Here is a 15,717-nt window from a genome sequence, read left to right as displayed (position 1 = left end):
CAGGAATGGCCAGACTTCAGGGCACTGGGCTTGTCTGTTGCCTCCAGTCCTGCACCACAGACCTGTTTTGCTGGACGGTGCTGGTGATTTAGCTGTCTGTGAAAAAAACTGTGGGTCAGATGAAGATTCAGTCTACTTGCTGTCTGCTTCTGTTGATTCCCCTGGTTTGTCGTATAGTTTCTTTCTCTCTTCCTGCCATATCTTCTTTGCCCTAGAGAAACCTGTACTGACAGACGACTGCTTACACATTCTCCTTTTTTGCCTATCTCTGTGATAATACAGATGTTGGCAGAGTCACATAAGCCTCTGTTTGCAGGAAAATCTGTGCCAGAATATGGCAGAATTTCAAGAAAGTATTTTGGATTTCTGTTAGAAAAAGGCTAAGATCCTTTCAAAGATCAATGGCTATTGAAACTTCTGTACTTATCAATGCCACCAACCGCTCACCGGACAAGAATGTTGAGAAGAGTGAGAGAAAAGACCAGAAGTTATAAAAGTAAGCTTCATAAACACTGAGACACTGCTTCCCCTGTCTTCAGCAACTTGAAACAATTGTGGTTATGTCACTTCTGTCAACTTAATAATATGACAAATAATTCCAGTATGGAAGGAGAGTGTGAAATCTCCTTATAACAGTCTTTTGCCTGTAAGAATTTTTCATGTTTAGTGTAAGGTCTGAAAATCTTCTGTTAGGTAAGACTGAAATTCAATTGATATTATTTATTTATTTACTTATCAGAGGCCTGGGAAAAGGTTGGTGACTACATTGTCTGGACAGAATTTTCCAAAGTGATTCATAACTTTAAAGCTCAGTATTTTGGGATTCTGGCTTAAGTCACCTGAATGAAATTTGTTACCTAGCAAGTTATGGATATGCACTAACCATCAAACGGAAATTACATCCACTCCATACAAGTAATAATTAATTGCTGTTAAATTCAAAGGTAGACTGTAATGTATTTTTAGCATTACTGCCATCCTTCTGATGTATACATGGTTTAAGAACACTCACTAAGTGTTGTTAAGGTCACCTATGGCTTTGTGGTAAGGTTTTACACTTGTGGTTGTTGAAATGTCATCAAAGCACTTTAGATGGAGATGTGGCTATTGTCCCTTCAGAGGTTAAAAAGATAGATCAAAATAGCGTGCTAAGATTGTCAGTCAGCATGGAGGAGCAGATCCACTCATGGGGCTAAAAGGCTTATTCAAATACAAAATCAGGAAAGAATCTGAGCACTTCTGTGTTTGAGCCTTTTAGCTGTAGCAATCTAGGAAGAATTAAATCCTCCTTGTATTTCTGTCTCTAAAAGGATTATCATATGGCATTTTAAGGACATAAAAAATGAGTAATAACTCTCTGAATGTGGTTTGAAAACTTCACGAGAATGAAGTGCAAGTTGAAAGTCATTTTTGACAATTTGTTGATTCATGCAGCGTAATCCACACATTGTGTTATGCAATAGTGGCACCCAGTGGAGGCTGGAATTACAGCAAAATTTCTGTTGCTGATGGATAAGGTCTGACCAAATCTACCCCAAGTTTAGGACTGCAGGCGCTGATTTGGGAAAGTAGGTCTATGAGGACCAAAGCTATGCACAACTTAAGCGTTCTCCTAAATCAAGAACTCTTACCTGTCAACCTAGCTTTTAATTTGAAAAGTTTAGGTTACCTGAGCATTTATCTGTCTACTCAGAACAAACTATGGAGAATGTGAGGGACTTTTTCCTATAGGATAGACCCTCTGCTTTAGCTGCGTTCGTTAGTTTGAAAACCTTAAGCAACATCTACTCAAGAGTATCCTGGGGAGTGGAGGAAAAATGTCCTCTATTCCTAGTGCCCTAAAGTACTGTTTGAACAGCAACAGTATCAGCTTCAAAAGCTTGGAGAGAAAGTGAAGAGCAGCATGTGTGCATGGGGGCAAGGGGGAACGGAAGGAAAGCATAGCTCCTGATTCAGTCGCAGCCTGGGCTTAGATGCAATAGTCTGAATAGGCTGTAAGGTGTGCGAGAGAGGAGTGAGAACAGGAGGAATGCCAGACGTGTCATGTAGGTGGGAAGGAAGTCTCTAGGGAGCATATTTTAATGTTTTAAATTCAGGCAATGCTAACAGTAGCACCACCAAAAATAAATGGACAGTAATAATAAGCCATAAGCAGATCAACCCCCAGTAACATGGAGTCCTCAGTATGTTACAATGTGTATGGAATATCGTATTTCTGTAAAGAATATATTATTGACTATGAGGCCGGTCAACATGCTGCTCTGTGGGGAATGAGGTGAGATGTGTCATCTTCTGTTTATTGTTTTCTCAGGAGTCATGTATCACAAATAGTTGTGATGAACAGGGTTTTGTGAGTAACTGACTTGTAGAGGCAAAGAGAATTGACTGAATTAAAATAATGTTCCCATGTACCTAGTGCTGTTGAGCTCAGATTTCAGTTACAGGTTGCATGTCTACTCAGTGTCTGGTATTAGCAGAAAACTGTGATTAATGAGGGTGATGATCCAATATCCTAGAAAATTTTCATCTTTAACTGGTTTAGCATCCTCTGCCTTTTTTTTTTTTTTTTTTTTTTTTGCATTTATTTTAACATTTCATTGTAAGCACTGGATGCTTTGGCATTTTGGCCATGCTGGAACTACTTTAGATCTGCAAGGAGAGCCTGGATGCAGGAAAGCATGTTCAAGTAACTGTTGTTTTACAGTCAAGAAAGAGTTTAAGAAAGGGAGAATGACAAGTTGGACCAGTTTATTTACACACTTGGGAATTGTTTTCATAGGTGCAAAGGTTATTAGGCAGAAGAGGCTGCTTGTTAAGTGCATGCTCTGTCACTGTTGCAGTACTGTATTTTCAAGTGATCCCACTAAGTCACCAGGACTTTCTGCTGATTAGGTTACTATTCAGTGTAAGAAATACTCTCATAATTTCTGGACAAATGACTGCTTTTTAAAATCATAATAGGTAGCATAATTACAATGGTATTTATCCAAGCATTATGTCGTGGTAGGGAAGTAGATTTTTATCTTTGTTTTATAGCACAGGGTGTGTGAGAGCAAAATTAAATCACTCAAGAGTAAGAAGCTGCCTCAAATGTGTGATGTGAACTTCATGGCTGATCCAAACATGTTGTTGTACTACTGTCTAGGTTGAAGAAGGAATGATAATGAAAAAGAAGGCAAATCAGGGCTGTTAGAATAGGCTTCCAATTTATTTTTGAGCTAGATACTCGATTTGTTATGAGCAACATTATTAAAAGCCATAAGACACCACTTTTGTTACCCACTAAAGATTGCACCTATCTCATCCTGTATCCTGGAAGAAGAGCTGGTTATGAGCCACAGGATCTCACCTAGGAAATACTCATGGATTAAGCAATATGTCTCCTGACTTCCTGCTCCTGTTAGAGGAAGTTATTGTATGTGTTTAAATGCTGTAACAAATTGCTTTTCCACTTACTCAGAAGAGGATTTTTGAGGAATTGTGCCCCAGGGAACTGGCAGTGTTTGAATTCCCTTCTGTGCCGCTGTGTCAAATTATGTTGAGAAGCACACCCTACACCTTTACTGTCCTGGCTTTGCCATCTAAGTTGTATTGCAAGCGATATTGATGTTACCCTGAGTAAAAATTCTGTGTGTTGTTCCCCTTTGGTTCATCTTCCCTTCAAGCTCCTTTAAACATGAAATAACATATTTGCATCTAATTTTTGGCACAGTTTTACCACTTCTCTGCTCAAAGAATTTCTGTCTTGTATGAACTAGTCAAAATGAAGGACTTGCCACAAAATGTATGAAGTAGGTAAGGCACCTAGGATCTAGGGCATTGGAGAAGACATTAGGACAGAGAAGTCCAATTAATCAGAGGAAGACTTTCATCCTGAAAAAGGACAGCTAATTGAGACATACTCATGTAATTACAATTGATTTTTCTCACAGAAAAAAAGAAAAAGACACAAAGTATGTCAATTGCTGAAAGTGGTAATGGAAAAGGAAGTAATTTTAAGTAGAGATGACGCTGGCTTTTTTTCTTTCCTTTTTCCTCTTAGTTTTTAAAGAAAGCTGTGAGTGCTGACTTCTGATCCTAAAAAGAAGCCAGTCAGGGTAAGCCTATACCAATAAATGGTATTTCAGAGTTACAGGAAAGAGAAAATAACAGAGAGAGATATAGGAAATGCTATAACAATCAAAGACCTTTTCAGCAACATGGATTAAATTTACAATTGAATTAAGAAAGATCAGTTGTTAAAGCTCATTAAAAGATGACTGATTAGACTTTTTTCCTTTTTTTTTTTTTTTTAAAGCAGAATGGTTTGTGGCCAGCTGTTCTGAACAGAAACACAATTGCGTTTTCCCTTAAAATCCTTCAGGCTTGGGAGTAGGTCGTGTCTTGTGTTTACCTTGGTCATTCATCTTGGTTTGTAATGACTTCTGTATTTTACCTCTGGTTGATGGTGTTCTTCAGTAAGACAACCAAGGATATTAGCCATAGGTGTCAATAAATCCCAGCCAATACCTCTGTTGCAGCTGGGCAACTAGTCCATAATAGCTAGCAATGGAAATCACAAAGACACCCTGCAGGCTTTGTGCAGAAGGAGTGGGAAGCCTTAGCTTTCTGCTGTGGCAAGAACCATCTAGAAGGTAGTTTGGATCTGCTTTGCTAATAAAGTTATATTTTTTCAATGATGTAACTAACGATTCTCCAGAGTTCATGGTGAATGAATTTTTGGGCCTGAGAAGATCTGAGTGGAAATCAACAGTTAATTGGAAGTAAATGTGTAAAATTCCCTGGATGCATGATAAAAGATGCTTTACAAAGTAGTTTAAAAAGCGTTTGAGAAAAAGATGTAAAGAAGACCCTCTACATTGCTCTGCTGAAGTCTGAGTGCTGTTATAAACACACATGTTCTTTTTGGGGTCTGAATGTTAAATGTAAAAGTTGTACTCTCTAAAATTGTCAACCAGTCATTGTAATTTCCAAGAATAACATAACAGTTCCAGAAAAGAAAAGCAAGGTAGAAACTCATTTAAAATGTGTATATATTCAAGGGAAATGTCATGTACATGTGAATGGTAATATAGCTGTTTTGGGACTACAAAGACACATCTAGTAACCATACTGATATTTAATAGATCTCACAGTTAACAAAATTTCACATTGTTGTGACAAATTTTTGTCCATAGGCTTTCAGGAAGAACCACTAGAAGGCATTGAGTGGAAGCATTTAATTAGAGTACTCCAACAGTGTTGCTGCTATCTTTGTTATTGGCAGTATGGCAATTATTTTGATGTGGAACAATATGGAAACAAATGTTATAGGTATTTGATTTGGGAATTAGAATAAAGCACAGTCACAGAACAAAACCCTACGATGCTAACTATTGTATGTACACGCACACACACACACACAAAGTCTCTTCAAGAACACAATTCTATAAATATATTGAAAACAAAAGCCCACTTGTTCAATGTAACAACTGTTGTTTAGGTTATTAAACAGAACTTGAGAGCAGACACTATGAACAGAACATCTAGCTGGCTACGCAGTCTGAGAGTATTCCTATAGTGAAATTTGGGACAATATGGGATGTAGAACAGTTCTTAGCTCAACTAGATCTTGATCCTGTGGAAAGACTTTTATTAACGGCTCCTAACTTTATTGGTGAACAATAAGACTTCTGTTTGTCATATGATTAATGTGCCTGAATTGCAAGGCACATTTCACACATTTAGTGTGAAACTAAGTCTGTAGCATGCTCTTCATGAAAGTGAGAGAGACAGTGGTTCTTAGCAGGCCAGAGACTCAGTCCAGGACAAAGTTTTGAATGATCTTTAATAGGCCATCTCTTCTTCTAAGTTAGTTATGTGGAGAGAGCAAAAGAAAATGTGTGAGACATATTGGCATGAATTTTTTGTTTGGAGATTACTAATCTAGTGATAAGCAAGAATAAAATGTGTGGGTTATTTTCAAAAATTATTTGAACTGATTATTCTTTTTTCCCCCAGGATCCTTGTTGGCTTTGAATTTGGCATAATTTGTTTATATTGAGCCTTGTTTTGTATAGCTTACCTTCTTCATCAGACATCAGTCAGAGTAAATTTCAAAAATACACTGAATTCTGCTCTGTTAAAAAATAGTGGAAGTAATACAACACAGACTTTGCACTGGCTTTTCGCTAGCAGTTGCTATCATTGCTTACAGTGCTAGCTCAGTCTTGTTGCAACACTTTCTCAAGGGTGAGAAGAATGTGACCAGGGCTTTACCTGCTGCCCAATGAAGCTGGACACAGCTATACTGTGAGAGGTGTCTGGAAGTGCTAAAATCCTAGTATAAATAGAAACATGTTCATAATTATTTCTTCCTTTTGTTCTTTGTCAGCTGTAGAGCTGAAATATTGTAAAAATATTTCAATTTTAATATTTTATTTACAATCTGAATTATTCTAAAATGGGTTCCCAAGCAAATGACATTTATTCTGTTCGTGCTGTTCGAAAGGGAGAGTGTCCTGCAAGCAAATCTCAGGTGAGAATCCAGTGAACCACTATTTAATTCTAGTGTCTAGAAAGGCACTGTCTTTTAAAACAGCCTTTTTTTTTCTCCCTGACTCCTTGATCTTTAACAGAATTTGAACTCTTTCTAGAAATTTGGTATACTTTGATCTAAAGTTATGTTCTTTGGTTGCAAGGGTTTGGTAGTTCTGATTTCAGTGACATGTTTATACCCCTGTTTTCCAGTTGTCATGCTTTTCTAGTATCTCTTCTAGATGTCCCATGATGTTATCTGTGCTTCCCTCTGAAGCAGAAGAGAATAGGTCCTAATCGTGGAGCCAGGGGAAGCTCTGTACTGTTCTGTGGAGAGCTGCAGTGGATCTTGTGTTATTTACGGACTGGCAGGGGGCAGAATGAAGCCTGTCACCTGAAATTTCTCTCTCAGACTTGGCCTTTACAGATCTGGAGGATTAGGTTGGTTCAGAATATGGAATTAGAGTTTTTACTGCTTATGTGAAATGAACTTTGAGTGTTATCGGGGAATTCTAATATTTAGTACTTGCTAGGTTCCTTCTGTCATAACATCTCTTGTGCGTATTATTCAAAGAGTGAAGAAACTGGCTCATACTTTAGGGACACTATTGGAAAAACAGGCAGTGACTAGATGACAGAATCAGAACGGTATTTGGGACTTTCCTCAACAACATGCTTATTTTCCCAGATCTCTGCAGCTTCTTAGGTAAAATATGTCAAGTTGAGGTTTTATCTTTGCCATAACATAATGCTTCCATATGTTTCCATGTAAAATAACCAGAGAAGGTCCTGGGCTATTGAAGCTGGAGTTTGCTCACTAGGTAAATTCCATTCCAGTGAGTTCTGACATCATTTTCTGATGTGAGATCAGTTTATGAAAGTAAGTCTTACTTTAAAAAGTGCAAATATTATTTTGAATGCAGATTGGAACTGCCCCTGTATCAAAGTGCTATGTTGTAGCTACCTTTGCTTGCTGAAAAAATAATCTCTATTCAAAGTGTAACCAAATTTGTGTTTTTGTTTTTCCTTCAATGCTGCATTCAAACAATAGCTTAACTTTAAATGCATATGTTTGTTATCCTTGATAAGGATGTTTATTTATGTTGAGACCTGGTAAGGCAGCAAACAATTGAGTAGAAGAAAAATCAACATTCAGCTTGCAAAAATATTCTGTTTTCTCAGCCTCTTAGCATTGTCCTTATTTCTTCTAATATAGAATCAATATAGCAACTATATTTGACCAAAGAGCAGTCCTGGGAGGTGTTAATGGAGAGAAAAAGCTCTGAGATCATGTTACCTGATGGCTCATCAGGCAGACCTCTGACTGCTTATAAAGATTCCATGCAAACAGCTGATCTTAAATCTGAATTTCTTATGCTTAAAGCTATTCTGAAATTATTTTATTGCCACTGCAGTCATAGAAATAAATCAACATTTGTGGGAGACCCAAGGAGATTTTCCTAACTGTCAGAAGAGGACCAAATAGCTTGAATCTGCTGCAGCCAGTAAAGTTCCATCAATTTTCACCAGATGAAAACTGCTATTTTTTTACTTTTTTGAAATTCTTGTTTGAATAAGGGTAGCAATTTCCTCTGTTGCTATTACAACATGAACGGACTCTTATTGACTTGCTCACTAAAAGTTTTATAGCTAAAGTACTGTGAGTGTTTTCATTATAAATGGCTATCATAAAGCTCTATAACTTGCTTGTAAAAATTCTCTGCCAATAAAATTCTGGCATGTACAAGGTTGGTTCTGGAGCTAATTTATTTTAATTAATTTATTAAAATAATTGAAGAACCATTGTGAAGTAATGAATGTAGCAAACGTTTATATTAATCCTTGGTGCCTAACAGTGCTTTTCTTAAAAGCAACAAAAAATTTTAGAAGGAACAACATGGGTGAAGCACTGAGTCAGCTTTGGCAATTATGTGAATTTAGACATAAAAACATTTTTCTGAACAAGCTGCTGTATATATTTAATACTCTCTATTAGATAAATGTCCTACTGTTATGGTGTGTTTAATTAGTGTACATGTGATTCAAATACTGTAGAGGCCTTGAATTTCACAGACTCTGGATATTTTTTAGGCTAAACCAACCGACACCATTGAAATGAGAAATATTTGCAAGAAAATTGTTTGCATAAGGATCTGTTTCTTGAATGCATTTGCAGAATCTCATATTTAAAGTAACAGTAAAAAAAAGCAACATGCTGTGCTACCTTCATTGCTCATTCACTCTTTGTTCCTTTCTAATGTAACTCTCTACTTTCTGCTGTGGTGTTTTCATTGTCATACTTTGAGCACAGAGTAGGGTTATGTTTGTTCCTAGCTTCATGGTATAATGACCTGTTCAAGAATTTTAATCTGATGAGAGGAGAAGTTGTATGTGAAACTACAGTTATAATTAATAATAAGCCCTTTTATTAACTCTTTAGCATAATCATGTTAAGGTTTGAAAGTGTTGACTTAAGCACATCCAGAATTCTAGCAGGAAGATTATCAGATACTTTTCCTGAGAGAAGAAAGGCACTGTGAAGAGTTAGGTTAGCTCATAATGACTGATTCTCTGGCTGTGACCTCCATGTTGCTCTTTTTGGATAGAGGCACTTTCTCATTATTGTAATAGATGAAGATGGTCCTCTAAAAATACGGCGTGCATCAGTTTTTGGGTTTTTTTCTCAAGAAGAGGTACACTAACAGACACTTCTTGAAAATAAAATCCATGGTGTCGCACCAAAAACTAAATGATAGAAAGTAATCAAACATGTTGAAAGACTGATCCTGTTTTTAAATGCCAGACACCAGGTGTTTGAGAATATGCCCTCATGCAGTGAAGTGTCTGTGACATTATTTATTTAAAACTAGATGATTGGAGCATGTTTTTTTCGGTGAGTACATCTCATTTTCTGGAGTGCCCTGCTATGCATAACCCTGGAGCCCCTGTTTGTTTATAGGAACAGCTGAGGGTTTTTTTTTTCCCTTTGTCTCAGACTATAATCCCCTGGGGTAAACAAAAATGAGGGCTATGTGAAAACTACTAATGTATGGTCTTTCCCTGATTCAGACTTCAGGTCCCAGTATCTTGTTCAGCATTCTTATATAACACATGACAGTTCCTCTCATCTTGTTGCTGAGTCCTTTTTGTGCCTGTGTAGCTTCATTTTAATGAAATTCAGACCCCAAAGTATAATATATAAAACCTTATACATTATTTAAAAGAAACAAGCATATACTTTCTGGAATTTGTAACGCATATACCAAGAAAATCCTACAAATAGGTATAGATTCCTGTAACTTAAAAAATGTAGGGCAAAAGAGTTGGAGAAACCTTTGGCTTCTGTCATGTGTCACATAACTTGAACAATTTAATCTCTAATTTTATCATATGTAAACACAAATAGCTCTCTATTATTCTTACATGCTCCTGAGATTATGGATAACAGAGTCATTACTGTGATTGTCTTCTAGCTGTGACAGAATAGGAGAAAGAGAATGTAACAAATGCTGAGTACAAAGACAAATGCCTTTTTTTTCCTAAGCCACTGTACTCATTTGTGCTCAGTAGTTTTCCTTCTGTTTTATCAATGCATCCCAATTCAATAAACACCAATAGTGGTCGAGTAAAAGGATCTGTACTACAGATGACTTCTGCATAACTGCAAGTGAATTCCTTTGCAGTCTCTTCTCACGCTGCCCTTTGTAGCCACTCAGCAGCTATCCTGTAGAATTTGAGGCATATGACGAGTAGATCAGGAAATTTCAATGTATCCTGGGGTGGCTCACCTATGTTTGTAGAGGGTAGTTTGAAGCAATGTAAGCTGTGATTTATGGGAGTGGGAATATGTGAGCTGCTAGGCTAACAGCGGTGCAGTTCCCGATTTCTTTTACCAGCTACAGAAATAATATTTTAAAAGACTACCCTTCATATCAGTCCTCAAAATTGACGGAGTTCAAAGCCAGCTATTCCCTTATCCTTGGAACGAAGGCAACAAAGAAGTCTGGATGTTAATCTTACTGATTTTGCCCACCCTTTCTGCAAAAGGCTTTATTCTCTACCTCTTTGACAAACAGTTATTCTTTTTAACTGCAACAAGCTTGGAACATCTCAGAGTGCCAAAGAACATGCACTGTGAGGTGACTGCTTGACTGCTTTCCCTAGGTTTTTTGGGGAGAAAAGGTTTACATACTATTTATCCTTTCATTCCTAGTCAGCCCAGAATAAGGAAGTTATTATTTCACCTTGCTCTGCAGTTTGTTTCTTCCTGCAGCATGGGTGCAATGTTGCTACTTAGGTGTTGCCACATCTAATGCATATAGCCAACTGCCTTGGTTTTTTTTAAGAGAGAGAAGATTGATTTTTTTTTTTTCCAAGCCATATAACAATATTCCTTATATACACCAGATCATCTTCACACTGCCCCTTGATGGCTAAACACAAGGAAGAAGAAATACCTCTTCATTAGCTTGATGTCATTTTGAAGGATGGAAGTTTAAAAGGGAAGCTTTAGTTGAAGTTGCCATGAACCAAAGCATACACCCACAGCCAATTTAGGTACAAAGCTAAGGTTTTTGCCAGCAGTTTTAAAGCTACTGAGTTGGGAACCAGTCAACCTTTATTCAGCCCTGCACTATTCTGTAGAGTATACAATATGGCTTATAAATTAGGTCCCATGACCACTGTTGTACCGCAGTAGTTATAGAAATCGTTGCAGTTTTGTTCACTGCTCACTGCTGCTGCCATGGAATTGCTGTGGTAGCTTTGATTACTTGGAATAGTATTTGTGGACATTTTAATGGCATCACTCTATTAATGTATCATCTCACTTTAAAAATAGCTGACCAAATCTTAATCTGGTATAAATCAGCACAGTTCTCAGTGGAGCTAAGGCAGTTTTTATCTGCAGAGCACTTGGCAGGGCAACTTTTCAAATATGAAAGATCATTGTATGCAAGGTAGAATACTTTTGTCCTTTTCCCTTCCTTTCTTTCAACATAGAAATTAAACAAGACGTGTAGGCCTTCTACAGGTGCAGCATAAGTTACAGAAGTTGACATAGGATATACCTCAGCCTTGATAATCAGGAATTCATTTCATGAGTAACAAGTCATCAAAAAAAAAAAAATCCATAAAAAACCTGTTTACGGATTCTGCTGGATGACATTTTCAATGGAGTTGCAGAACAGTTAAGTGACTTCATGGTTCATGTGATGGTCTGGGGAGTGATATAGATTGTGTTCAAAGAATGATAAGTAGGGGATTCAAACACTGTCTGAATACGATGATCCTTCCTTCCTTCCATCTGTTCATCTGTCTTCCTCATCCCATACATTTTAATGTGTTTGGGTTTTTATCTAGCTATGCAGTTTCTATTTAGTCTGCTAATGTTCATGTCTTCACCTATATTGTTAACCTGCTCTAGCTTCAAGTTGGAGGTGCTAATACACAGCATGTGTGAAAGGATATAACAAATATAACTGATCTGTTAGTTCTTGACTGTTTGATGCAGCCTCTGCTTTTGAAATTCTCCTCTAGCCTCCTGGGAAGGTTGAGACAATGTTTAAGAGGCAACGCCCTTTGTGATTTTGTTTCTGCGTTTGCTGTCATATCTGGATCTCAACATCTCCCTTCCATTTTTCCTTTAAAACTGCTTTTCCTTTTTTCCTTTAAAACCTGCTGGTGCTGTCTACCAGAAGCATACAGTTGTAGGCTGATAATGTTATCCATGGATTTGACAGTGGGAAATCAGCTGATAGCCTGTAAGGCTTTCCAATCTCAGCAAGATGACTTGGGAGATCAATTTAGAGAATATGAAAAAAAAACTTTGAGAAAGTTTACCAATATGTAGAGATCACCTGAGTGTTAGGAGTGGGCAAACAAGGATGTTAGAGTAAGTCATAGTACGAGAAAAGGCCTTCAGCAGCTTTTCATACAAATGAAGACAGACATTATTAAAAAGAAGGTAATGGGTCTTGGTTCATGGAGTGGCATGGAAAGCCTGCCTTGAACCTGATTGTGGAAAGCAGAGAGTTAAGACTGTTGTTGTGTGTAATATTTCAAATCATTAGGTCATTAATGCAATTCATCCCAAGTTCTGTATTGGTATCTTTAACAGATGCCTACTTTTATTTAATACTTTTAGGAGGAAGAATAGGTATACTGAAGAAAGAAAAGAGCTGCCCCAAAACTCATTCATTCCTATTGCAGAGAAAAGAAATTATTTCCTTTCAGAAAACTTGATCTATGCAGTAAAGCGATCACATATTTATTTTGTCACTTGGATTAAGTTTCTATAACAGGACCGTGCTCATAAGGATGTAAGTTCCTGGCATTTTTCCAGTTATCAGTATTGAAATATGAGTGATCAAGCATTTACTGAACACCATTCCTCAAATGCAGGGTCTCCACAGCATCTTGTTGCATTCATGGAATTCATTTGTTTGCATTATCTGGCTAACTGGTTCTTTTGTATTGCCAAGGTGATGAACAGATTTGACATTTAGCTGATTACTTCACCAAAATTAAACAGAAAACAGGGCAGCCATCCAAAGTTCCTTTCAGTGTGAAACCTAATTATAAAAATGCTTTGAGCAGCAATTTCTTTTTGGATGTTAAAGTGCTTTTATTAGATTGTTCCCCTGTCATTTTAAAATTTATTGCTAGACACGTATAAATGGGGTTGCCTGCTGGAGTAAAATTTTTTTTTTTTTATTTTCTATATTTAAGATGGGAGACAAAATTGTATAGAGCAAATTTTAGGCTGAATTTGTTAGTATTTTACATGATTCTGAATAGAAAGGAGAAAAACTAACTAGTGCTGGCTCTCATGGATCCAAAATATGTATTTTATCTTTATGCTGAATAAAGACATATAACTAATTCTATTTACAATTCAGCAACTCCCAATTTCCAAAAAACAATTACTTAGCAAATAAAAAAATCAAGTATGTAATTTAAAAGTTGAGTACAGCCCTTGTATTGTTAGAAGCTTGTATTTTACAGTGTAGATATAAACAATCAGTGGTGATGGAAAAACCTAACCACATGCTTGTACCTGTCTTTTATAAGCCATTACTTGCTCTGAAATAGCTTAAAACTACTCTAAAGTCATTTTATCAAGGTCATTGAATAAGAGTTGGCCAAGTGAATTTTAACCAGTAAATTTAGAGCTGAAGGGTGCTGTATCTGTTACCAGATCTTAGAAGTTTCTTGTGAAGTATTTTTTTAATGCCTTGGAATATATTTAACTTTTTATACTGACTGTTGTTATTAACATCCTTCGAACTCCAGACAAGGTGTGATCTGGGGAGGTTTCAAGGTGACAAAATTGGGGGTTTTTGCATCTGATATTGTCTAGCACACTTTGGCTACTAAATCATCTTGTGAGGACATATATTAATTCTTGACACTGAGATCTATTAATGTATCTTGAAGCCAAGTGAATTATGTGAATCTGCTATTTCAAGCTGTAGAATTCTGCCATAACTAGGAGGAAATATTTTGCTGTAGGTAGATTAATGTTGAAAGCTTGTCAAGAAAAAGTTTAATGTTGAAAATTTATTCTTCTTCTTCTTGCCAGTAGTTGAGCTTCTATACTAAATCCCATTTGTAATCTGAGGAAAAATAGAGATATAATTTCTTTTGTATTTATCTATGTTATTAGAGTTCCAATGATATAGTCTATTGCCTATTAAAAAGTGCATCCCAATGAATGATCTTCCAGAGGGTAATTTTTGCTCCCATCAATCTGAGAGCTTTTCTTGTAAAATACAGTAACTGTCAGTTCTTATCAAATAATTTAATTCATGCCCATTGCAAGATAAGTAATTAAGATAACTCAACATTCTGTATTAATAAATAACAAAAATGCGAATAAGAGATATGCTAAATACCCTTTGTGGAGATAATGGATAGGACTTAATGTGCATGTTCTGAGGAAGCTTTGAATAGACAGAGAATTCAGTCTGAACAACAGACCTAAGAGTCTTGGTGAGTGTACAACACAAATGTAGGTTTGTTATTGTTTGACTGTTAAAGTATATTTCAGTGCTAAGCCTTCATAATTCCTCTTTGTATCTTAAAGTGTCCAAGCAACTTGTAAGGTGATTGACCCCACACTTTTTCAGAACTTCAAATAAATAAATAAGGCCAGTTTTTAAAAGTTATTCAGATATATGTAAAAGCTCTGATCACTTGTAAACTGTCCCTATTAGTTACATTAGTTTCATTTATATAAAGGTTTTAATTAGTTAATTTATGTGGATTTGACATAAACATGTCCATAATTAATTACATAAATCTTCATGCTCTGTCCCCTCTAAGCACATCTACCTACCTGCTTGACAATGTGATGAATTATTCTGGGATATGTTAAACAGGGGAAGAAACATAGTCCTGTTAATTTGAATATTCACAGATTATGTCCTTGTCTACAGAGAACCTTCCTTTGCTGGCTTTGGTTGTTAACAGATGATAAGTTTCTGCAGCTTAAGCTATCCCATTGGCTATGCTCTGTTGCAGTCTTTCATTGTGTCAATGTCCTATAATCCAGAGCGAGGTGCGCATATATGATGTATCTGCCTAATCTGTGTAAAGAATGAGTTTAGAACACTCCAGACACTCTAAAAGCATAAATCTATGTACATTTTACTCATTTTCTATTTCTCCTCCAAGAAAGTAAGGATATAAGGACCTAGCTTTAATGTGAGAGCTGTGCAAGCTCATGAGGTGCACTTTGGATAAGGTGTCTCAATAGTATTTTTTGATAGTATTTTTTGTCATGACTCTGTGACAAGTTCAGAAAAAAATGGCAAAAAATATGTCTGTGAAGAACTTACTGCACACTCAGGCTCCAGTCTTGCAGTAGGATACACTCAGACAAGCACTTAAGTGAGGCTATGGCGTAGTAGCAGTTAGCTTATAAGAGCTTTTTTTTGGATTAATGTATAACTTGAGACGTCTGTCAGAAAAAAACTTCTTTGTTTGACAATAATCAATTCAGCAGAAACATTACGAGATAAGGAAATGCAAGACTTTTTGCTGGTCAGCAAACTTTTATGCTGAACTCATTTGTATTTGCTAAATTTAAACTCCTTATGTCATAAATGCCACCAAGTTTAAGCCATTTTTGAAAATAAACTGAGTAATTTAGCCACAACCAAGAAAAGAGAACTATAAACCCATCTTTGGTTGCAAAAG

The 15,717-nt window shown here is 36.6% G+C and overlaps 1 protein-coding gene across 1 annotated transcript in view; it reads left to right on the top strand.

Moving 5' to 3' along the window:
- The window catches only part of INSC (inscuteable homolog (Drosophila)), a 63,830-nt gene that overhangs the window by 27,948 nt on the left and 20,165 nt on the right, over positions 1 to 15,717 (top strand). The window lies entirely within an intron of this gene.

This window comes from Phaethon lepturus, unplaced genomic scaffold (assembly GCF_000687285.1).
Source record: "Phaethon lepturus isolate BGI_N335 unplaced genomic scaffold, ASM68728v1 scaffold8099, whole genome shotgun sequence".
Taxonomy (NCBI): Eukaryota; Metazoa; Chordata; class Aves; order Phaethontiformes; family Phaethontidae; genus Phaethon; species Phaethon lepturus.
Note: the sequence above shows the minus strand (reverse complement) of the source record. Positions and strands in the feature narration are given on the sequence as shown.